The sequence below is a fragment of the Canis lupus genome, chromosome 8 (genome assembly GCF_011100685.1).
Source record: "Canis lupus familiaris isolate Mischka breed German Shepherd chromosome 8, alternate assembly UU_Cfam_GSD_1.0, whole genome shotgun sequence".
Classification (NCBI taxonomy): domain Eukaryota; kingdom Metazoa; phylum Chordata; class Mammalia; order Carnivora; family Canidae; genus Canis; species Canis lupus.
Genome location: NC_049229.1, coordinates 47,358,074 through 47,383,176, shown reverse-complemented (window position 1 = coordinate 47,383,176; position 25,103 = coordinate 47,358,074). Strand labels below are relative to the sequence as shown.

The 25,103-nt window shown below is 42.4% G+C and overlaps 1 long non-coding RNA gene across 1 annotated transcript; it reads right to left on the bottom strand.

Moving 5' to 3' along the window:
* Window positions 1-1,449: 1,449 nt before the first annotated feature.
* Window positions 1,450-9,813, bottom strand: LOC119876503. Its single transcript, XR_005363521.1, has 2 exons — window positions 9,457-9,813; window positions 1,450-1,679 (listed from the first exon to the last, which is right to left on the bottom strand). It is a non-coding gene; the product is annotated as an uncharacterized LOC119876503 (long non-coding RNA).
* Window positions 9,814-25,103: the final 15,290 nt, after the last annotated feature.

Below are 25,103 nucleotides of genomic sequence, written 5' to 3'. Positions count from 1 at the left end.
GGTGCACATGTGCAAGAGCTTTTCTAGAGCAATGACCTAGCGTGGCTTCCTTTTAATCTAGGCTTAGTACATTCATGTTTTTCCCCTGGCTTCTCTTTCAAAACTAGTTCTTAGAGAAGATCATAAATTCCCTCATCTTAGGGTAGGAATGACTGAGAAGTACTATGTAGTCCCTCCTGTATTGTGAACTGACACCAAATAAGTTAATTTCTAATTGTAGAATTTTAGGTATCTGGAAGCAGAGGGAGAAATCCATCAGAGTTGGCCCTGGGTAAAAAGTGTCACATAGCAGTAAGACCATGAACCAGGAAAACAAAACCCCGGAAAACCAAAACCACAACAAAGCAAACAAGAAAAAAAAAAAAAAAAAAACCAAGATACTATATTTAGTATTTTTTTAAAAAATCTTATTTCATAGTCTCAAGAATCTTTTATGGAAAAAAAAGGAAAACTATAAAGGCTGTTCTATTTGGAAGGTCAGAAACCAGGCACAGGAGGTGATGCCTTCTCCAAGAGTCAGTTGGCAATTAATGGCTAAGCTAACTGGAGTGGTCAAAAGGAAATCCTTAAGACCAGACACCCACGCTTTTGGCCCAGTTCCATCAACTAGAGAGTCATCTTTTCAAATCTGGTTTCCTCTGTGAATTGACATGATGAGAATACTTATTTCATGAGAGTGTTGTTAAGATACAGTAGGGAAATGACTGAGCTACATTTCACATAGTGCCTGCCCCTGGCAAGTGCTCACACAGTGCCTGGGATCTTTCTGCTTATTTTTATTATTTGAAGTGGAGTGTGGCACTTTCTGTGAGAACAGGTAAACAGATGATATGAGCAGGGTTCACTGATGCTGTCGGGGATCTGATAAAAGCATAAATATGAGAAAAGAGGGAAAGAAAGTAGCACTGAGGCCAGAGAGAGAAGTGACAGGAGTACATCTGCTGTGCAGGAGGAAAGGGCCCTGTTCCCAGAGGTGAGCTGCTAAGGGCCAGCCAGAGAGGTGAGTAGAGTGGAGGTTGGGGTGAGAGCAGCACAGGGAATGCTGTAACACGGCCAACCTGGGGAGAGGTTTGAGCGGGTCTCCATGGGTCAGGACAGAAAGGTCAGTTGGAGTGAATCCATGAGTAGGAAGGTATGGGGCAGGGGGTGAGGGAGGTGGGGAGGTCAGACAGCAGCTGGAAGATGAAGATGTGCGTATTCACAGGGCAACCAAGAGTCAATAGCTCCTGTGCCTGTGATGGCTTCCATCTCAAGCACCAGCAAGTCACCCAGCTTCTTTGCCTCCGGGTTTCTCCTGGCTTGGGAGCTTCTCAGTCTACTTGCAGGCAGCCACAGAAGGAAAATATGTGTGCATGTGGGTGTGGGGGTGCCACCCAGGGGCAACTCTCGACCAATGGAGGATGAAGATGGATGGATAAATGTCCTAAACTCCCGTATTTCAGAGGAGCATTTCTTTTTTCTTTTTTTTTCCAGAGGAGCATTTCTAGGTAGGTTTTTTAAATGTTTTTTCAAAGGGTCTCCAGGGAGATTGTCAGTTGTCCACAGTGATAACTAGCTCTGTAGTGTATCTTTTGTTGGCTTTCTCCTCTTCCCTGTATCACTCTCTGTTCTTCTTCATTGTCTTCTTGGGATGGACTCTCAAAAAAATGATTGTCACCAAAGTCCTTGCCTCAGTTCTGCTTTAGGAGGAACCCAAACAAAGTTATATTATTATCATTTAACATAAATTTGGGAGCTGATATTCAAACAAAACAAAACAAAACAAAACACCTAAGCCTTGCCCAAAGCCTAGTTCAGTGTTCAAAAAACATGGTCAATGGAATGCCTAGGTGGCTCAGCAGTTGAGTGCCTACCTTTGGCCCAGCGTGTGATCCTAGAGTCCTGGGATCGAGTCCCACATCAGGCTCCCTGCATGGAGCCTGCTTCTCCCTCTGCCTGTGTCTCTGCCTCTCTCTCTCTGTGTCTCTCATGAATAAATAAATAAAATCTTTTTTAAAAAGTATGAAATTATAACTTTGACTATATGCACAAAGAGGCATCTTACTGTAAGAATTTTGACAAAGCATTTTAGTAACAGCGAAAAACTGGAAATGACTTATAGTTTCATTGAGAGGGGAAATGGTGACCTGTTCATACCATAGAACACTGTTCAGAGGTCAAAAAGAAAGAGGCTGACCTGTATGTAATGGCAAAGGCCACAAAATGTAGGAAGCCATTTTTTTTTTTTTTTTTGAAGCCATTCTTAATGTCATGTGGGTCTCACTTGTCACACCCAGGTAGTGGCCTTGCCAGGAAATATCAATAGGTGAAAACAGAAAGTCAGAGAATACAAATATTGAATTAATTTACAAAGTGCAATAGGATACAATTTATAGTATAAAATGGAGGGGTGGCACAAAAACATCTATGTTTTTATCTACATTCTATACATATGTATGTGCCTGAAACAAAGTCTGGGACATTTAAAAACGAAATATATGTGTTTTAAAAGGGGGCAGGGAGCATAAAAGGATTACTACATGAGTAGTGTCCCTATGGCGAGACCTTCCAAATAGTTTTGAGCAATAAGGCCAGTTTTCCCAAATGTCCCTGGGTTCCTCATCTCTCAGGGTTTCCCCGGAGAAAACTACCTAGGCCAGAGCCTGCACTTTCCTGAGATTTCCAGCAGGGGGCAGAAGCACCATGAGCCGGGTGCCCTAAGACCTGGCATTTAGGGCTGGGCCAGCCTTCTCCAGCAGCGGACATTTGGCCTGCTTCTCCACCATTAAAGGCTGATTATTTTTAAGTTTCCCTGCGGAGTAGCAGATTCAAATATGTACTCTTGGCTACATTTTTCAAAAATTCAAACCATGCATTTGTATTCAGGGTAAGACATAATTCTTTTTTTTCCCCAAAATAGAATTTGTCCAATTATTTTTTTATTATGGAAGTAAAATATATTCATTACAATTATTTACTTATCTATCTTCATTTAATTTATTAATTTTTTTTAGTATCAACTGGAAGACTTGTAATTTTATTCTCTGGAGAAACACTTTAACATATCTCTTTTCCAAACTTAAACATGTATAAACAGCTTACCAACAGGGTCATCATACCACTTTATAGTTGCTTCTTTTCAACAAGATTAACAAGGTCTCATAGGCATCTTTTAAGCTCTCAATTTTAAATGGATTTTACATACATGTTACTAATCCAATTATTTCCATTAATAGGCATTCTGACAGTGAGTGAGATGGGCCAAGATCCCATGCCATTATTTGGGCTTTGGATCTGGTTATGTTGTCCTAACCACAAGAGCCTGGCATGTCGAGGACAAATCAGCAGCAGAGGAAGCCAAGTCCATCCTTGGATTGACACCTCTAAATGGCATGGAGTTTTGACAGCCAAGAGCTTATATGCTCTGTGGTCTTTTGTAGGTTTCCCCACACAGTGGCTTCCTGGATCGTGGATGTGATTTCCATTTATTGGATAACAAAAGATAATCACAGATCAGCTTCAGAATCTCTGCTGGAAGAGTGACTGAGCTGTCTATCTGCATATTGTGTGGGCTGGCTTACTAGAAAGTGAAAATTTTGGATGGCCAGATTCTAGCTCCTTCTCCCTAGGGAAGGTGATTACCTCATTGTAGAAAGTTATAAATGTAGCCCTTGCTCATTATATTGCTTGGGTAGGTTTGGTTCAAAAAAGGATAAAGTAATAGCTTCATATGTAAAGATAGATCAGATTTAAATTATCTTTCTTTCTGTTACTCTTCTTCCAGTTGTGCTAAATCTAAACCCTAGGAAATTTAACCAGATGAAAAATAGAGTTTGATTTTTTAAATGAATTCATTTCTTGTTTTGGAAGAGATTCAAATAAATAGAGTGTTGAAGGATTGGCTGACAAATAGGAGGAAAAAAAAGTATCATTTGGAGAGGACCAACAACCATACAAAACCAATGTAAAAGGAAACTAAGATTAATTTTATCATCAACTTTCAAAGACCAAGGAATGCAGCACTCAGAGAAAATGTGGTATCATTTGCTCTGAGGTTATAATGAAGGATTTCCAAACCCAAACATCTCTGCAGACAATGGTTCAGACAATGGCTGCATTGAATAATCGAAACCACAGGAACAATAAGCCACAGATGCAGAAAGGACCTGGGTGGTCCAGCTCATGGTGAGGTGACAGCTTGCCAAGCATCAAGGTCCCCCACTGACAAGTTCTGCAATTGTATTCCTCCTTCCTAAGGATTGAGGTCACAGGAGATCATTGGATCTACTAAACTTCAAACCACTTCCAAAATTGTCAATGCCTGGAATATCAGCCTGATTGAAGCCTAAAAAGCATATTTTATTACACTTGTGTTTTGTTTTTGACATGATGGAAGCCAAAGGTTGCTGAAGGTATAAATGTCTGTTTCACAAAACAACTAAATATGAACAACCTCTCTAAGGAAGTGTCTCCTTCTAGTGTAAAGGAAACAGATGATGCGGAGAATAGTACCAAACAAAGTGCTGTGAAATGCATTTGACCTTGGGAGATGATAAACCAAAAATAAGAGAGAGGATCATCAATCTAAATATAAGAGCTAAAGACTATAAATCTCTTAGAAGAAAACACAGGAGCAAATTTTCATGACCTTGGATTAGATGACAGTTTCTTAGATATCACATCAGAAGCCCAAAAATAAAAGAAAAAAATAGATAAATTGGACTTCATCAAAATTTAGACTTTTGCACTTCTAAGAACATTAAGAAAGTGAAGAGAGGGACACCTGGATGGCTCAGTGGTTGAGAGTCTACCTTTGGCTCAGGTCATGATCCGGGGTCCTGGAATCAAGTCCCGCATCAGGCTCCCCATAGGGAGCCTGCTTCTCCCTCTGCCTATGTCTCTGCCTCTCTCTCTACATCGCTCATGAATAAATAAATAAAATCCTTAAAAAAAAGAAAGAAAGTGAAGAAACCACCCACATAATGGAAGAAAATATTTGCAAATCCTGTATCTGTTAAAGGACTTGTAGCTAGATTATATAAAAATTCTTACAACTCAATAATAAAAACACAAATAATTTAATTTTTAAATTGGGCAAAGGAATTAAATAGACATACAGATGGTCAATAAGCACTTGAAAAGATAGTCAACATCATTGGCTAGCAGGGAATTGCAAATCAAAGCCACAATGAGATACATCACACTCACTAGGATGGTTAAAATAAAAAAGATGGATAACCCCAAATATTGACAAGGATATGGAGGAATTGGATCCTCATACAGTGCTAGCCTCTTTGAAAACAGTTGGCCAGTCAGTCTTCAAAAAAGTTAAAAGATAAAGGTATATATATACCTAAGATAATTGAAAATACATCTTTACGTAAAAACTTGTACATAAATGTTCATAGAAGCATTATTCAAATAGCCAAAAGGTGGAAATAATCAAAATATCCACCAACGATGAATAGGTAAGTAGAATGTGGTATACCTATAAGATGAAATATTATTCATCCCTAAAAAGGAGTAAACCGATATATGATGAACCTTGAAAACATTATACTAAGTGAAAGAGGCCAGATACAAAAGGCCACATATTGTATGATTCCATTTATATGACATGTCTTGAACAGGAAAATCCATGGAGACAGAAAGTAAATTTGTGGTTGACAAACCCTAGGGGGAAGGGGGTTGAGAAGGTACAGCTGATGGGTATGAGGTTTGTTTTGGGGGGTAATGAGGTAATGAAATGTTCTGAAATCAGATAGTGATGATGGTTGCACAATTCTGTGAATATACTAAAACCAATGAATTGCATGCTTTAAAAGGGTGGATGTTATGGTGTGAATTGTATCTCAATCAAGCCATTGTGGTAAATAAATAAATAAATAAGTAAATTAGGAGGGACATGCATGAGTGAATGAATGAATGAAAGAAGGTCACAGATAGCCAGATCCCTTCTCCATAATGAGCAGGAGCCTGGGGCTCTAGGTATTAACCTAAGTCAGGTGATCAGACCTGTCCCACACATGAGCTGCCAAGGAAGGAGTGAAGAACAATCAGGAGACACCCACGGACAGAAGTGTAACCAGTGCCTCTTTAGTCTCTTCTCAGTGAGAAAATCCCGGTAGGAGGCAACCCGTGGAAACTAAGGAAACCAGAATTGAGCAAGAAGGATTGGCAGGAAGGGAGGAGTAGCAGCCAGGATATTTTCTGAGTTAAAGAATGCAGCCAATTTGATAGCTGCCTGGAACAGAGAAGGAGATGGTAAGGGTACCAAGCAGAAACTGTGTGTGACTTATGGGAGTAATCATCCATTGTCCCCAAAGTGAGTAAGCTGGTGTGCCTACCAGGTGCTAGCCATGGGCAATAAAAGGAAACTTAACAGCCAGGAGCTTTGCAGCCTGATGAGACAGACAATAAATTACCCTACAGTACAATAGGTACAATGGTGGAAGTAGGTCCTAGAGCACAGAGATGGGTCACCAGATTCAGGCTAGATGATCAAGGGGGCCTGCCTGGAGGAAGAGGTACTTGAGAAGAATCTGTGCCTTTGAGGAGATGCTACCATTTCAGGAAACTGTGGCCTAGGGAAGCTGGCTAAATCTCCTCAGTTAATCCAAGATAGAGGCCAGACAAGACCCCATTCCCTGCTCACAAGCCAGCTATCTGTCCTTATGTGGAAACCATCATCTTCCATGAGGAAGGACTTCAACCCAGAGAAGACTGTAATCCTGGGTTCTCGCTCTGATCCTGGACTAGGCGCTGGACTGCTTCGTGATCTGAGACACGAAGATCCATTCTAGATCTAAACTGGAAAGTTTCCTCTCCTATGGAATTAGAACTGTGGCTATATTTGTGGAAATAATACAATTTAGACTGGTTGTTTCCTTTTACATAGGTGACTTGGGTGTATATGAGGAAAAAGTCTGTAGTCACCAAGTGGAGATCCACTGAAGGGAGGAATTGAGGTAGGAGAGTCAGAGTCCCACCTCTAGATTGACACCTGGGTACAAGTCTAGCCTTAGGCATCCCTCCCAGGGCCCAGTAGGTGGGTGTCTAGAGGCCTCTGAGATGGTGATGTTCTTAGCATTCACAAAGCTGGGAAGGGCCTAAAAAAAAAAAAAAAAAAGGCTGGGAAGGGCCTAAAGTAGCTAAAGGAGGCCTGTGCCTTCTCCCTCGTGCTTTCCAAATGTTCTCTTTTCACCCTCTGTGTACCATGATAGAAATAGGAGTGAGAAAAAAAAAAAGAAATAGGAGTGAGGAGCATTGATTTAGCAGGAATGGCATTGCCAGCCATGGAGCTCATCAAGGGCCAGACACGGATGAGTAAACAACTTTTCTGTCCTGGTGATGCATCTAATGATCGTTGGGCTTCTGCTTTGGGAGAAAAGGCAGGAAACAAGTGTCCCAAAAACGAGTTACCCACAGTTAGCATGACCCTTGGATTCGAGTTCTAGAAAACAGCAGGCCAGAAGGGTTTGGCCATACAGTCTTGGCTAATACGTTGGGAAATTTGGTCAACTGGAGCCTGATACTTCCTATCCACTTTCCAAAGTTAGTAACTATGCAGGTAACAATCTACTTTTCTGAGTCAACTGAGTCACTGAATCCTGTTCTAATTGTAACATGTTCCCGAAATGTCCCTGTTATATGAATTAGATTATGGTCCCCTCAAAATTTACATGAATCTTAACTCTAGTCCCTCCAAATCTGACTTTATTTAGAAACAGGACATTGCAGATGTGATGATTTAAGATGAGGTGATCCAGGAGTGGGAGTAAGAAGACCCTCTAACCCAATATGACTAATGTCGTTTTAATAATAGGGTCAAGTGCAGACAGACACACGGGGCGAAGGCTCTGTGAAGGCTGGAAGCCAAGAAATGGGAGGAGAGATGAAGCTGTCGGCCAGGAAATGCTAGGGATTGATTGCCAACAAACCACTACAAGCAAGACAAGGAAGGACTCTCCTACAGGTTTTAGAGGGAGCATGGCTTTGCTCACACCATGATTTTGGATTTCCAGCTTTCAGAATTGTGAGACAATGAATTTCTGTTGTTCTAAGCCACCAAATTTGCAATACTTGGTTCCAGCAGTCCAAGGAAACTAATCATACAGCCTGCCAAGCTGAGGTTTTGTTGGTGTGCACAAAAAAGCTTGTAGTATTTATCTGAAAGGCAGAATTTTGGCATTTGTTTCCATAAAAATTATTTTTCAAATCTCCTGGGACTCCGGTGCTGTTCTTAAGAGTGCTGGTGGAATCCCGTGTTATCTCTCTTCCCTCTTACCCCAATGATGAGGGCTCAGCTCCCTAGAGAAGCAGCTGGAAATGACATTTTCAGATTCTCTGTGAGAAAATTGGACTGTAAAAAAATTTTTTTAAAGATTTTATTTATTTATTTATGAGACACACACACACAGAGGCAGAGACATAGGCAGAGGGAGAAGCAGGCTCCCCTTGGGAAGCCTGATATGGGACTCCATCCCAGGACCCCGGGATCACAACTGGAGTCCGCTCAACCACTGAGCCACCCAGGTGCCCCCTACCTTTTTTATAAATTTTTAACACACATGGCTTAACTTTCATATGCAACTTTCAAGACTGACAGTCTTTGTCATTCACTCATTCACTCAGCAAACCCTACTGTACACCTACGGCAGTCAGTGATGGACAGTCATGGCCCCTGTCCTCACTGGGTCTTCAGCCAAGGGGCAGCCTCACACTACTCCACCACTCCACTCATGTTGATCCTGCCTCTACACCTCCCCAGGCCTCTTCACTGAGTAATGCTGGCCTAACTATGGCATATTCTCAGTGGTATCATTGGTATTCTCAGTGGTATCAAACCTCCATCATTGAAGGAAGAGATGAGTTTTTGGACTACCCAGAATCCTTCAGAGCCATGCTGGGGAATAAGATGTGTGATTATGCTGGAAAAAAAAAAAAAAATTGGGTCTTTGATTTTCCTCTAAAAACCTAAAAAAAAAAAAAAAAAAAAAAAATTCCTGAAATATTTTAATAGCAATACCAATGGGATCCTTTTTTGTTTTTAAAGTAGGTTCCACACCCAATGTGGGGCTTGAACCCACAGCCCCAAAGATTAAGAGTCACAGGTTCTACCAACTGAGCCAGCCAGGTGCCCCATCAATGGGATACTTTTATAACTCATTAGATGATGATGTAGAAGAATAATGTTATTCAGATTTTTTTAAATGTCTTATTCAGGGGATCCCTGGGTGGCTCAGAGGTTTGGTGCCTGCCTTTGGCCCAGGGCGCCATCCTGGAGTCCCGGGATAGAGTTCCATATCGGGCTCCTGGCATGGAGCCTGCTTCTCCCTCTGCCTGTGTCTCTGCCTCTCTCTCTCTCTCTCTTTCTCTCTCTCTATGTCTATCATGAATGAATAAATAAAATCTTTAAAAAAAATAAATGTCTTATTCATGTAAGGAGACCCTTCAACTCAAGACCACGGTTCTTACTCAGTTGCCTTTCCTCATCTTTTTTTCTTTGTTTTTCCTTTGCTCCAGATCGGAGGGCAGCTGAGGGAGCAGGATCTTTATCTCTTCTTTCTCTCTTTTGATCTTACTCTTGAGTAAATACATGGTGCCAGGCTCAGGTCTTTAAAAACAGCCAGTGCTTCCCAGAGTGAGACTCTTGATTGCCCAACTTGACCAAGGATCTCCTTCCAAGGTTGTGATATAATTATGATGCAAGCCTCATCACAGCTGCCATAACACGTCACAAGACATGCACATGGCAGACACTCAGAACTGAAGCTGCACATCAAAACTAGAAGCAAACCGGGCTTTCTACCACAGACAGAAATGTCTCCACATGCCTGGGGAAATAATTCTCCATCTTCTGCCCCAGTGAGCTGACCTTTGTTTCTAAGTCTGAAATATTCCTTTACAGTGGGGCACCTGGCTGGCTCAGTGGATGGAGCATAAGACACTTGATCTCAGGGTTGAGGGTTTGAGCCTCACATTGGGTGTAGAGATTATTTAGTAACTAACTAAATAAGTAAATAAATAAAATCTTTTTAAAAATAAAATGAAATATTCCTTTATGGTTTTTTGAGATGCCAATGGTTAAAGTCAATGTTTCAGGGAGCAATTATATATCTAATAATCACATTTTGTTACATCAGAAGACTCATCTCTGCAAAGGGTGAGGAGGATTCATTCACTCATTCATTCACCAGATATGCATGACGTGACAGTAAATCTAAAGCTGGAAATGCAGTCTCTACCCTTGAGGGGCTCATGGTGGGGAGAGACATATAGACAGACTCAGGTGTGAGATGGGCATCTTGAGCCACTCTGCTATGCCTTGGAGACCTATCCCAGCATTCAAATCACCTGCTCCAAAGGCATGCCCAGAGCAGGCAAAGGAGGAGCGCACACCACTCATTACCAACAAGACTTCCTAATCACCCTCTTTTTATTTATTCTGTGGTTGTTGTTGTCTGTTTGCTTTTAAGTATTCTCTATGCCCAAAGTGGGGCTCGAACTCACAACCTTGAGGATCAAGAGTCTCATGCTCTATCTACTGAGCCAGCCAGGTGCCCCTCGCCCTCTTTTCAAAGCATTTTTGTTCCTTTCCCAAAGTGCTGCTCTCCTTGCACTTGCCACATCTCAAGTCTTATCTCATCCACTCTGAAAGCAGCATCTTAGCATTTTCTTTCCTCTCCACAATACTGCTCTGCTTGCAAATTGGCTTAGTAAAACAAGACTTGACCACAAGCGTCTCTCTCAATATTGCTTCTAGGGAGCCTTGATTCAATGTGTCTGCGGGTTGGTAAAGTAAGAGGCAGGAGGCAGGAGACCAGAGAGGAAGCCTGGAGCTAGAGTCGCATGGCCCTCATAAGCCAGACTATTTTTCGTAGTGGCCGCACTTACCCTTGACCTTTTGAACCAGAATCCAAACAAACCTCCCTGCTTCTCTCCCTCCTCCCCCCTTTCTCTCTCTCTCTCTCTCTCTCTCTCAGTCTGTTATAAAAATTGGGTGGTCTGTCCTCACTCTCTGCATACTGCTGATGACATTGCAGAGGTGGTATAGTTTTTAACATATTTTTCTGTCTCCCATTTTCCTGGTAGTTAGATATTTAAGACTCAGATTTTTAAGAATCAGATATTTAAGAATCAGATTTAAGTCTGATTTTTTTTTTTTTTTTGGCTAGACTACTTCTAGGGTTGCCAGGTATGATAAATAAAAATATAAGATCCCCAGTTATATTAGAATTTCAGATAAATAATAGATAGTTTTTAGTATGTCTCATGGAATATTTGAGATATATATACTTATCCTAAACATTATTTGCTATTTATTTAGAATTCAATCCTAACTACTTCATAAGAGATATTGTATCCATCCATCAGGAGGCACATAATATCTCGTTCTCTCATTTTTGTGATGTTAGCAGCTATTGGTGATCATGGCCTAGATTGGTTATTTCCCTAGAGGTTGTAAACTTGTGCTATTCTAATTCTCTCCCCCAGCCTCTTTTTTTTTTTTTTTCTTTCATTTCTTAGCTGGAATATGTCTATAGAGGGAAATATTCCCTCATCAACTATTTGGTTTACCTGGTCATTTTCATATAGGAAAGGCAGGATACATGCTTAATTCTTTACTTTTATTTGCTAGTTTTCAGAATAAAACATCCTCCAGGGGAAAAATGAGAGCAATGGCTAGAGAGAGATGTAGGGGCAAGGAAATGTATGTTCAAGATGGGAGATGGTGTGTACTAACAGAAATGACTTCTTAGCAGGAGAATCTAATGATACAGTGCAGAGAAGCCAGGGCTGTAGGAGATTGTGGGAGTAATCCAGGCAAGAAAGGATGCTTCAAAAATGCATCCTCCAAAGGTGACCAATGAGTTGTGTTCTTTCATTTAAAAGTATCATTCGGGTGCATGCCACTCCATCTGGGGGTCCTGAGTTTAAGCCTCACGTTGGGTGTAGAGATTACTTAAAAATAAAATCTTAAAGGCAGCCTGGGTGGCTCAGCGGTTTATCACCTGCCTTCAGCCCAGGACGTGATCCTGGAGACCTGGGATCAAGTCCCATGTCAGGCTCCCTGCATGGAGCCTGCTTCTCCCTCTGCCTGTGTCTCTGCCTCTCTCACTCTATGTCTCTCATGAATAAATAAATAAAATCTTTAAAAAAGAATAAATAAATAAATAAATAAATAAATAAATAAATAAATAGGGGATCCCTGGGTGGCGCAGCGGTTTGGCGCGATCCTGGAGACCCGGGATCGAATCCCACGTCGGGCTCCCGGTGCATCAAGCCTGCTTCTCCCTCTGCCTGTGTCTCTGCCTCTCTCTCTCTCTCTCTCTGTGTGACTATCATAAATAAATAAAAATTAAAAAAATAATAATAAAATAAATAAATAAATAAATAAATAAAAATAAATAAAATCTTAAAAAAAAAAAGAACTAGGGAGGGCAGACTATTGTTCAAAAAGCTTTGTGGTAATGGGGAGAAATGGAAGCTGGAGAGAAATGTAGGGGCAAGGAAAGGATATAATACAAGATGGGAGATGGGACACCCGGATGGCTCAGTGGTTGAGCATCTGCCTTTGGCCCAGGCCGTGATCCTGGGAGCGAGTCCTGCATTGGGCTCCCAGCAAGGAGTCTGCTTCTCCCTCTGCCTATGTCTCTGCCTCTCTCTGTGTCTCTCATGAATAAATAAATTTAAAAAAAAAAGGGAAATGTATAATAACAGAGATGACCTTACATCATGGAATATTCTAATGACATAGGACTGAGAAGCCAGGATAGTAGGAGACTGTTGGCATAATCCAGGCAAGAAATAAGAGTCTGAACCAGCACAGACTGAACTTACAAAGTGGATTGACTAGAGATCTCCCGACTCCAGACCAGAGGCAAATATCAGGGTGCATAATTTGTCAGGATCCAAACCTGCCTGCTAAACAGCCTTGCCCCTCCTCACCCCAAATAAACACACCAACTGAAACATCACCCCCTTTCTAAAAGCAGAGAAAGCAGAATGCACGCTGGGATCCTGGACAAATGCCCAACTGCCCCCCCAGGACGGCTTGATCTGGGTTCAAAGCCAAGAAAGCACACAGGGTTTTCTCGTTTCCCCGCACAGGATTTAAGTGAGTTTTAAAGCGCTCTTCTCTGACTACCCAAGGATTAGCCATGTGTCTCAGCCAGTGATTTAAAATCATTACTCGTCTCTTCTGGTTGAACCTCAAACTTTAGAAATGTACACAGCTTGGCAGGCTGGCCAGGGCAGCTGAGCTTCAAGAGGACATGTCCCAGCCATCTGTCGCCCCACTTCATACCAGCCTCCTGCCCTTCCCGCTGCCGAAGGGAGCTGGGCCTGACAGGCAAATGCAACATGAGGACAACTGTGGCCTGGCTTCCAAGCAGTTGCTGCACAGTGGCTTGGGTGCCGTGGGGGAGGGGAAGTGATTTTGTTTTGCTTTGCCTTGAGGTGCACCCCGCCCCCCATTTTAGAGATCCAGAGAGTTCTAGGGGCAGAGACAAAGGATATTATCTGTGATTTTTCTCTCCATCAGAGCAGCTCAAACTGAGCTCAGCTACTCAGAGGTGATCCAGGGATGCAATGGGAAGTTTAGAATTTCATTTGAAACTATATTTCAGTATTTTCAAAACTGCTATTGGGCAGCCCGGGTGGCTCAGTGGTTTAACGCCACCTTCAGCCCAGGGTATGTTCCTGGAGACCTGGGATCGAGTCCCACGTCAGGCTCCCTGCATGGAGCCTGCTTCTCCGTCTGCCTCTCTCTTTCTCTCTGTCTCTCGTGAATAAATAAATAAAATATTTAAAAATAAAAGATGAAAACTGAAAAGAAAAAACTGCTATTAAAGAGTGCTTAGTGTGCAGCAATGTAAATGCATTAAATATACACTTCTAGTCTGCCAAGACCTCTTTGGTTTAAGTCCCACTGCCCGGTAAACTAACTTTTTTTGAGGGGAGGGCAGTCAATTTTATTATTCTTCTTTTATCGATAAATTTTATGTTTATTATTATCATTTTATAAGTAGGCTCCCTGACCAAGGTGGGGCTTGAACTCATGATCCCAAGATCAAGAGTCCCATGCTCTACTAACTGAGCTAGCCAGGCACTCTAATAGAATTTATTTTTTAAGAAAAAAATGTAGATTTAGAAAGAAATTATAAGCAGTTTGTACAGAATTCCCATATTACCCTCTCCTTCCCCAGCACTCACTTTCTCCTATTATTAACATTAACATTATTAATGTGTGGTACATTAGTCACAATTGGTGAATCAATACTGAGACATAATTATTAATTAAAGTCCATAGTTTATTCAAATTTCCTTAGTTTTTACCTAATGGCCTTTTTCTATTCCAGTTTCCCAAGTAGTATACCACATTATACAAAGCACCATGCCTTCTTGGGCTCCTCTTGGTTGTGACAATTTCTCAGACTTTTCTTGTTGATGACCTTGTGACTACTGGTTGAGTTTTGTAGGATTTTTGTAGTATACTTTTCTGTTGGGGTTGTCTGATGCTTTTCTCACAAGTAGACTGGGGTTGTTGGTTTGAGGGAGGAAGATCACAGATATAAAGTACCATTTTCATCACATCATACGAAGTGTACAAAGATACATATTATCAATATGATTTATGAATATTGATGTAGATCATGACCACCTCGCTGAAGTAGTGGTTGTCAGATTTCCCCACTGTAAAGTTTTCTTTTTTTTTTTTTTTTGGTGTTTTTTTTTTTTTTTAAGATTTTATTTATTGATTTGACAGAAAGAGAGAAAGCACAAGTAGGCAGAGTGGCAGGCAGAGGGAGAGGGAGAAGCAGGCTCCCCACTGATCAGAGAGCCCCATGCCAAGCTTGATCCCAGGACCCTGGGATCATGACCCAAGCCAAAGGCAAACAAAACACTTAGCTGACTGAGCTACCCCGGCACCCCTAAAGTTTTCTTTTTTATTTTATTTTATTTTACTTATTTATTCACGAGAGACACACAGAGAGAGGCAGAGACACAGGCAGAGGGAGAAGCAGGCTCCATGCAGGGAGCCCGTCGTGGGACTCTATCCCAGGTCCCCAGATCAGGCCCCAGGCTAAAGGTGGCACTAAATCACTGAGCCACCTGGGCTGCTGTAAAGTTTTCTTTTTTAAAAAATGTAGGGGATCCCTGGGTGGCTCAGCGGTTTGGTGCCTGCCTTTGGCCTGGGGTGTGAGCCTGCAGACCTGGTATCGAGTCCCACATCGGGCTCCCTGCATGGAGCCTGCTTCTCCCTCTGCCTGTGTCTCTGCTTCTCTCTCTCTCTCTCTCTCTCTCTCTCTCTCTCTCTCTATATATATATATATATATATATATATAATGAATAAATAAATAAAAATCTTTAAAAAAAATAAAAATAAATTTTAAAAATGTATAGGAGTACAGACTCACAGATATTTATACTTTGGGCTATAATCTGATGCTACTTTATTTTGCTCCTCAAATTGTCCTAGCTTTGGCCACTGAGAGGTCTTTCAGTTGACTCCTATGCCCCTGTGACATGCCTTCATTATTATAGTGTTTTTTGTTTTGGTTTTGGTTTTGGGTTTTTTTTTTTGTAAACTCAGTTTTGTGCTGACTTTGGCACAAGCTCCTTCTGACATCTCTGGCCCAGGCTGGCACAGATAGTAGGTGTGCCTTGTGAGGTTCAGCGCCCCACCAGCCTAGGCATGTCTGCTTATGAAGAGCAGAGTACTTCCTGCATGAGGTGCCCTGGGCTCCATAAACCACCGGGCTTATCCCAGTGAATATGAAGTGATAAAACTGTCTTGTTTGTTTAGTACTTGTTGTAAGTTTTACTTGTTTATTGCCTGACTTCTACATTTATGATGAAAATAAAGAGTAGTTATTGCATATTTTGATAATTACTCATTCAACTTTGAAGCAAAAATCTATACTACTCTTTCTAGCTTCCAGATTGGTTTAATTAAAGACTATTCTAATCTCAAAGACCAAATAGGAAAGAAAAAAAAAAAAAAAACTGTTAGCAGGAGTTAAGAGCCCAGACCCTAGCACAGGACTGTCTTGATTTAAACTCTTGGCTTTGGGCAAATTATTCCATTCCTCTGTACCTCAGTCTTCTACCTTTAACAGGGGAATGTTAATGATAGATCTACCTCAAAAGTCTGTTAAGTGACTCAGTTGTTAGGAGCCCTGCATCAGGCTCTCTGCTCATCGGAAAGCCTGCTTCTCCCTTTCCCTCTGCCTGCAGCTCCTCCTGCTTGTACTCTCTCTCTGTCGAATAAATTAAAAATGTATTTTTTTAAAAAGTGAGTTAATATATGTAAAGTGTGTGGAATAGGACCTGCTATGTAGGGGGTGCCATGTAATGGTGTCTATCATTATTACTTATAACCATCTGCTATGATTGGATTTTTTTAAGATCTTATTTATTTATTTGAGAGAAAGTGTGGGGGAAGGGCACAGAGAGAAAGTGAGAAGGAGAAGCAGACTCCCCACTAAGCAGAAGCCCAACACAGGACTTGATCCCAGGACCCTGGGATTATGACCTAAGTGAAAGGCAGATGCTTAACCGACTGAGCCACCGAGGCACCCTGGTTTGAATGTTTGTGTTCCTCCAGAATCCATATGTTGAAATCCTAATCCCCAAAGTGATAGTATTAGGAGGTAGGGGCCTTTGGGTGGTGATTAGGTCATGAGGACAGAGCCCTAATGATAGGAATTAACACCCTCATGAAAGAGGCCCCACAGATCTCTCTAGCCCTTTCTGTCATGTGAGGATCTGATGAGAAGTTGCTCCTCAGAAGAAAGCCCCCACCCGACCAAGCTGGTACTGTGACCTAGGACTTGCAGTCTCCAGAACTGTGAGAAATAAATTTCTGTAGTTTGTAAGCCTCTCACTCTTCAGTATTTTGTTATAACAGCCCAAATAAAGTGAAATACCACCTGTTTATATGATCAGAACTTTCTCAGAACTGAGTGACCAAAGCAAAATAGAAACGTTGGTTGCTGACACTGACTTACGACTGTGAATCAGCCAGGGCTTTGATTTAAAAGCACAACAGGAACTGGCTCTGGATGAGTAAAGCTGAAGAGGAATTTATGGAAAGGATGTTGGATAGCCCGTGGAATCTCTGGGAAGGCTGGAGAACCAGGCACAGGGCACGAGTGAGAACAAAGAATGCTTGGAAGCAGCCAGGAGCACAGCCAAAACTGTGGCACAGAAGCTATCCAGAGCCCTGCCCTGGCCTCAGAATCCTGGGAAGCTTGTGCCACCACCAGGGCTGGGGCCTTAATGATAACTGGGCTGCTGCTACCTTGAAATCTGGACATGGCTGCCACAGCTGCTGCCACCCCACAGGAGAAGGTTCTCTAACGGGTTCTCTCTGTGGTCTCTGATTCAGAATCCAGGTGGTGCTCCTGATTGGCCAAGCCCAGGTTCAGGTTCACATGTCTGAGTCCTGCCAATGAAGGAGACTGGGAAGCAAGCCTCTCGTGATAGTGAGCAGTAGAGGCCACCTTCCACTAAGACTCATAAGGTGGAGTCTTCCATGCACCTGGGAAGGGATTCTGAAGCTGGACAGCCAAAAAATGACAAATGTCATCTATCACTTCTGCTTTCAGATTTTGTTTTATCATATTAGCATCATTGGTGGACTGTATAATAGGTAAAAGTTTGAAAAACACTGGCCCAGTGCTCTGGTGTTTTTCAAGCCGGAGGCATATGAGACAATTTCGGTAAGTTCTAAGAAAGATAAAAGGTCTGATTGGATTTGGGTGGGAGCTTTTCACAAAGGTTGTGATTCTGAGCCTCAAAGGATGTTGTACCCCTAATTTTTATAAATGACAGTAGATGCTCCTGTGATTAACAAAATGCAGATTCCTTTAAAGAATTCAAAAATGATCGCTGTTTTTATCATTTTGCATTTTTTTGATCAGTGGGTACCAGATTACCATTGCCATCCTGTGGAGTCTGAAATTTTTTGCTTTGAAAAAGAAGTCTTCATATTTTAAGGTTGGAGAAACCCTTAGCACTGTCTCAACTTTCCTTTTCTTTTTTTTCTTTTGTAAGATTTTATTTTTTTTCTTTTTATTTATTTTGAGAGACAGAAAGAGCATTTGAGGAGTGAGGAGGGGCAGAAGAGAGGGAGAGAGAAAATCTCAAGCAGACTTCATGCTGGTCTGGATTTCACAACCCTGAGATCATGATCTGAGCCAAAATCAAGAGTCCAACACTTAACTGACTGACCCAGCCAGGGTCCGCTTAAATATTTTATTTCTAGGCAATCTCTATACCCAACATGGGGCTTGCACCTACAACTCTGAGATCAAGAATTACACACTCCACTGACTGAGTCAACCAAGTGCCCCTGCCCCCAACCTTCCTTTTCTAAATGGAGGCCCAAGAGGTGAAATGACTTATGCAACGTCACAGAGCTGGTCTAGTGGTAGACTTCTGTTCTTGGGCCAATCCTCAGTGTCCCCCTGTCATGCTGCCAACAGCCGGCCCAGGAGCAGGCCCAGCTGTCCAGCCCCACAGCCACTGCCTTTCTGAGGCAGGTCTTGACAGGAGACCCAAAGCTGCTTTCAAATATTGGCTCGTGGCTGTTGCTCCTTTACTTGCTCTTACTTTCTGGAGCAGGAAATCGCCTGTGCCTCTCTCTCTCCTCCCTGGAGAGAAAGAGAAGGAGAAGGAGAAGGAAAAGGAAAAGGAAAAGAAGGAGGAGGAAGAAGGGGAGGAAGAGGAGGAAGAAGATAGAGGGGCAAGAGAAGAAGAAAGAGCAAGCAGACACTAGCCCTCACGCTGATGCTGGGCTTTACCTGCTGGATCTCGACCTTTGCCAGTCTTAGGTCTACCTTCTCTTAGAGGCTGTGGCTAACCTTCTGCACTAACCTTGGACTTGCTCCAGATCTTGGGAGCCAGATTCCCTGGTCCTGCATTCATGTCCTGGCTCCCAGTGGTGAGGCTAGGTCAGATCCTGACATCTGCTAAGTGTGCCTTGCAATGGACCTGCTCGTTTCCTGGCCTGACCTGGCTACCCCTGGGGAAGCTCCCTGGAAGCAAGGCTCATGCCCTACACTTCTGGCTTCCTCAACACCCAACAGGGCAGGATCCAGCAAACCTTTGTTGAAGGGATGACTGGCCTGTTCTGTTTGGGTGCTGCCCACACCTAGTCATGAAAAACTAGAATAAAAGGAGGAGGAGGTGCTAAGATAACAAACTGTGTGAGATATTTTCCTTCTATACTACCTGGGGGTAGTTTGGGTTTGTACTGACACCAGTTATTTCCATCTGGAATCGCAATAGCATAGACAAGATTTGGGCTCTGGCCTATTCAGAGAAGAGAAAACTGTCTTAGGAATCCACAGAGAGCTTTAGGACCAGTTAAAGTCATCTGAGACAAACCAGGGAGCAAGGTATTCATTCATTCATTCACTCTGAATTGAGTACTATATGGGTCAGGTTCTATGCTAGCTAGGTACCCAGAGATTCAATGGTGAATGAGACACATTCCATGCCCTCTAGATGCTTACAGTGAGAAAAACAAAGCAGGGAACTTGTGTTTACAATAGATTATGATGCATCTTGAAATAATAATAGCTAATATTTATTGAGTACTCACTATGTGCCAGACTCTGCACTACGCCATTAATTATGCAATCAGGCATTCCTCATTGGAATCCTGTTAGTAAGTATCATTATTATTTCTGTCTTATCAATGAGGAAATGGAAGCACAGAGGTGTTAAGTGACTTGCGCAAGGTCATACAGCTGGAGTGAGTAGCACACCTAGGACTTAAATCCAAGTAGTTTGACTCCACAGCCTATGCTTCCTATAGTTCCTCTACTATGGTTTTGCCTCGTCATGATAGAGGAAAGCAGAGGATACTGTCAGAACACATAAAGATGCACCTAACATTGAGAGGGCATGGAAGGCTTCTTTGAGGAGGTGACAGGTAGGCAGAGTCTAAAAGAACCAGTCAGAATAGTTGGGAGAATGGGAGTAGGGAGTGCATTGCAGACTGAGGGAACAGCACAAGCAAAGCCTGGAGGCAAGAGGCCATGGTGCACTAATTACTGTTTGGTGAGCACCGACTGTATGTAAGGAATATCTAGAGACATTAGGAGACTGTAACTAGTGTCAACGTGACCATTTCATTGTAAGTGGAGAGAAGACTGGAGGAAAAAGAGGCTGAAGGGTTCAGTAGACACCAGTTCACAGAGGTCTTTAAAAGCCAGGCTAAGGGGTCATGACTTTATCCAAATGACAGTAGAGAGATACTAAAGGATAAGCAGGAGAGTTTCACAATCAGGTTGTACTAGCTCAGTTTTAACTGTACTTTGGAGAAGGAATGGAGTCAAGCAAGGCTGGAGGCCATTTTGGTTGTCCAGGCAAGAGATGGTGTGGCCTGATATGGGGATTGGCAGTGGCATGTGAGAGAAGTAGCCTGGGCTCGATTACTTTGCTGGAGGAGGGGTCACTGTCAAATCAGAAGATTGAAGGGGACCAAGGCAGCAGGGTGAGCCTCAGAGGGTAAATGGTTAACATTGGTCCAATGTTAGGCAATTGCCCAAAGTCCCAACAGGCAAGTGGATGCTAGACAATAAGTTGAGGGGTACCTGGCTGGTTCAGTCGGTGGAACATGTGACCCTTGATCTCAGGGTTGTGAGTTCAAGCCCCACGTTGGGTGTAGAAATTACTTAAAATGATTAAAAAATAATAATCTTTAAAAAAAGAAAATCCAAGGATGCCTGGGTGGCTCAGTGGTTGAACGTCTATCTGCCTTTGGTTCAGGGCATGATCCCGATCCCGGGATCGAATCCCTCATTGGGCTCCCTGCATGGAGCCTGCCTGTGTCTCTGCCTCTCATTCTCTCTGTGTCTCTCATGAATAAATTAAAAAAAAAAATCAAAGGAGATATTCCTATTCCCATTTCATAGGCCGAGAAATAGGCTCAGAAAGATTAAGAAACTTGTCCAGGATCACATTGCTAGCAAGTATATTTTTCACCAAAGCCCACCAGTGTTTTCCCAAACTTTAGCTAACATCCTCTGCACAACTTTTTCTATATCAACTCCCCACCTATACTATTTTTGGCTTACTAATTTATTTAAATCAGTCTCCTTTTTTACTTTAGTTAATGTAATTTAAAAAGGTCTCTGAGATATTAATTCATATGCCATTCAATTCAACCATCTAAAGTGTACAATTTAATGTATTTTAGTATATTCACAAAGTTGTGCAAACAATACCACCATCAATTTTAGAACATTTTCATAATTAATTTAAAGGACACTCTGTATCATTCCCATAAATGGAAAACTTGTATTATTTACCATAAATGGAAGGCAAAACAAACATAAGTAAAGCAACAATGGGCAGTGGAGGCAGAGGGGCAGCGTTATTGAATGCTCTCTAGCCCATGCTGCCTAAGCAGTGTCTAAGCTTCAGACTCCTTTCTTTTTGCCAAAAAGCTGAGACCCTTTCTTTGGCATAATCAGGAAAATAACAAGATAATTGAAAGGAAACTTACTTTCTCACTGTGTAATTTCATGCCACATCCCTGGGGTGCTGAAAATCATCTTGCGTGCGCTTCCCACACTTGCCTCTTCCAGGCAAGGAGAGTGACTTGTCCAATGTCACACAGCAAGGTGGTAGAGGACTGGTCTAGAATTCAGGCTTCTTAGCCTTTTTTTTTTTTTTTTTAACATTTATTTGTTAATTTCAGAGAGAGTGTGTGTGTGTAAGCAGGGAGAGGGGCTGGAGGGGGGGTAAAGCAGACTCTCTGCCTCCCAGGCTTCTTAACTTGTAATACTATCTTTTTTCAACTAACATCACAGTCTTCTTTGAAATCATTATTTTAAATTAAATCAAGTGCCTAATTTGTGTGCTAGACAGACATGTTACAAATTCATAAAGCACATATTTTATAGCTAAGAAGGAACCTCAGAGATAATGTGAGCCAACTCATTTCATATATGAGAAAGCCGATGAGATTGTTCACCTAAGCATGTTTAGAATTGCCTGCCAGTCAGTAGAACATATAACCAAAAATGTAGCTATAAATAGTCCACAAATGCAATAATTCTCTAGTTTCAGGCTTAAACCAAACTTCCTGATATCTCAGTCCTGCCCTAGCTTCAATCTTGCTCTTTAATTTGATCCTTTGGTCTGTCCTGAACTCTGTATGAGTAGCTTCCACTTGGCCCAAACTACCAGATGGCTTTAAGGATCATAGGCATGAGGGGAATTAGTTGGTGGGTCAAGAGGGGTATGAGAAAGAAATGAGAGGCGGTCAAGAACTATGAAGGTGGGCAGCCTGGGTGGCTCAGTGGTTGGTTTAGCGCCACCTTTAGCCCAGGGCATGATCCTGGAGACGGGGAATCAGGTCCCACGTCGTTGTCGGGCTCCCTGCATGGAGCCTGCTTCTCCCTCTGCCTGTGTCTCTGCCTCTTTCTCTGTGTGTCTCTCATGAATAAAAAAAAAAAAGAACTATGAAGGTTCTGAAATTTAACCCTACTTGCCGTCTAACAAGTGAGCCTGCCACAGTTTTGTGGAAGCTGGAGAACACCTAAGACTTCCGGGTCAGAAACAAAGGACTTCTCAACTCACAGCAGTGGCAGACGCAAGAGTATTGGCATTTTTCTTTTTTCTTTTTTTTTTTTTTTTTTTTTTTTTTGAGTATTGGCATTTTCTTGTGCTGGTTTCCTGATTCCCAATTCCCAAAGGCAATGCAAAGAGGGCCAATGAATTCTCGTATACCCAGTGAGGTCCATTGCAAGGGAGAAACCCAAAAGCTCAGGGAACCAGATATTAAACAATGGGCAGTAAGCATACCTATACTTTGCTCTGAGAAAGATACTATCTTAAACAGTTAGTTTGAAACAAAGGGCATTCAATGACTCTGCTCATAAGGCATGCAGAAATGTGATAGACCCATCAAGAATTGTCTCCCAACAAGTGTTAAATACAAATATGGAAAGTGAGCTCACAGTCCTCCAGCTGCATCAGAGGACAAAGGATGGGGAAGTGGAAGTGTAGGCTAATCAATCCTGTCCTTTCTGTATCCATTCTTACTGGTGTCAGTTATGGCAAGAACATGTAGAGGCTCGTTTGGAGAGTTTGCCATATGTCTCCTGTTTTGATGTATGTAGCCCTCAATTCACTGCCTTGACAGGGTTTAGACCATTCAAATAATTCTTTGCATAGCTGTTAGAAAAGTCTAGAAGCTCCAAAACTCCACAGAGGAGAGAAGAATGCAGCCTTCCAAACATTATCTGTTTCCTGGAGATAGTGTATGCTGGGAGAACCCGTGGTGGCCACACTGAAGTTGAGGGGGGGATTTGGACCTATCTTTTGTATCATATCCATTGATACTTATAAAAAATGTGGTAAGATTTGCTCACCACCATGATACAGTCCACAAGACACCTGACCTGGTCTAGCCTCTCTTTTGAAACCAGGGCTAGATGGGCCATGAGTCAGGCTTTATTTGTTATGTGTACTCCATATCTGAGGCAGCTATTTTGTATCTATAACCAAGACCCAGAATCCAGGCCTCTGGCTAACAGGCCTCAAGGCTGTTAGTTTTGTTCCTTTGCCCTAGAGAAGGATAAATTCCTCAGCTGAAGGAAGAACAATGTAGCTCAGAACAGGAGCTCATAGACATTGCCAGAACCACATCAGGACCTGGGATATGGTCCACAGAGGGATTCTGTGGCATTCCACTGGTCCTCAAGCTCTTTGCAACCACATCAGATGGGAGTTAACCAATCAACTGGAATCAGGCAGTGAGAACCTAGCAGGTGAGTCACTGACCACACCCTCTATCTAGGGGCAAAGGGCAAAAATTATGTCAAGAAACTAAGCAAAGCCCAACACTGCCCAATACAGGGCAAAGGCCATTAAAGTGGGTTAGGCTTAGACAGTGATTCTAAAAGGGTGATAGAGGGACCACAGGTGATTCAGCTAAGGTGGTGGGCTGTTCTAAATATAAATGTAATATAAATATAATTTAGACCTGGCCATCCAGAGTGGCCCTTCCATCTTAGAGAACTCTATTTAGAATTTAGGAATTAAGGTCATCTGGGTGGCTTAATCAGTTAAGCATCTGACTTCATGCCAGGTCATGATCCTGGTGTCCTAGAATGGAGCCCCATGTGGAGTTCCATGTCAGGCTCCCCGTTCAGTGGGGAGTCTGCTTATCCTTCTCCCTCTCCTTCTGCCCCACCCCCTGCTCATACTCTCTCAGTCTCTCTCTCAAAAAAATAAATAAATAAATAAACTCTTTTTAAAAAATTAAGAACTAAGAGATAAACTAGAGGGTCCACGGGATCTTTTGCACTGTTCAAGAAATCCACAAACTACAGCTTTTACACAGTTTCTTGGAGCTACTCTGAAGAATTTTAGTTCATGAAGAGCCCCAGAGAGCTGCAGCTCCTTTTGGACTCTATATACTGCCACAATATATGGTCCCTATTGTAATCTCTAGATATTACCCCACCCAGGAAAGGAGGACTTCCTTCTTACCGTAAGAAGTCATGAGACCCAAAGTAATCTCATGAATGTCTAGCAACTTCTTGGCCTGACAACTCAAAAGACACCACCCATGTAAATGCTGGGACTGATGTCCCAGGGCCAATATATATTACTGGCAGATGATTGTGTAAGGGCTTCCTCCCCACGGTGCAGTAAGCTCAACCTTTGAGCTGTGCACACCAATATATAGTCACCTGTCTCAAACAGGAAAAAGCAACCTCTGCAGGGTGATTGAACTCTGGCATTGCTAGCCAACCTGGATCCCAGGAATGCTCTGCACATTGCCTTGACTCTTGGGTTTGTGTTTTTCTCTTCGTTGTGAAAAGAAAAATTCATTTACAAACTCCGGGGGGTGGTATAGCCTTGCTGGGAAACTGCGGTCATCAAATGCACAGAATTTCCACAACAGCTTTTAACAATTAACTCCGGTTTACTTTTAGTAGCCACTTCTACACATGGCCTCCTCATCATGGCCTGCTATCCCCAACAGTTAGCAAGTCTGAGAAGAAGCTCCAAGAAATGGTTTGTGAATTAGCGTTCATGTCTAAGCTGGAGGACTGCATACAAATTGAACTTTCAGGGTCCTGTCTTA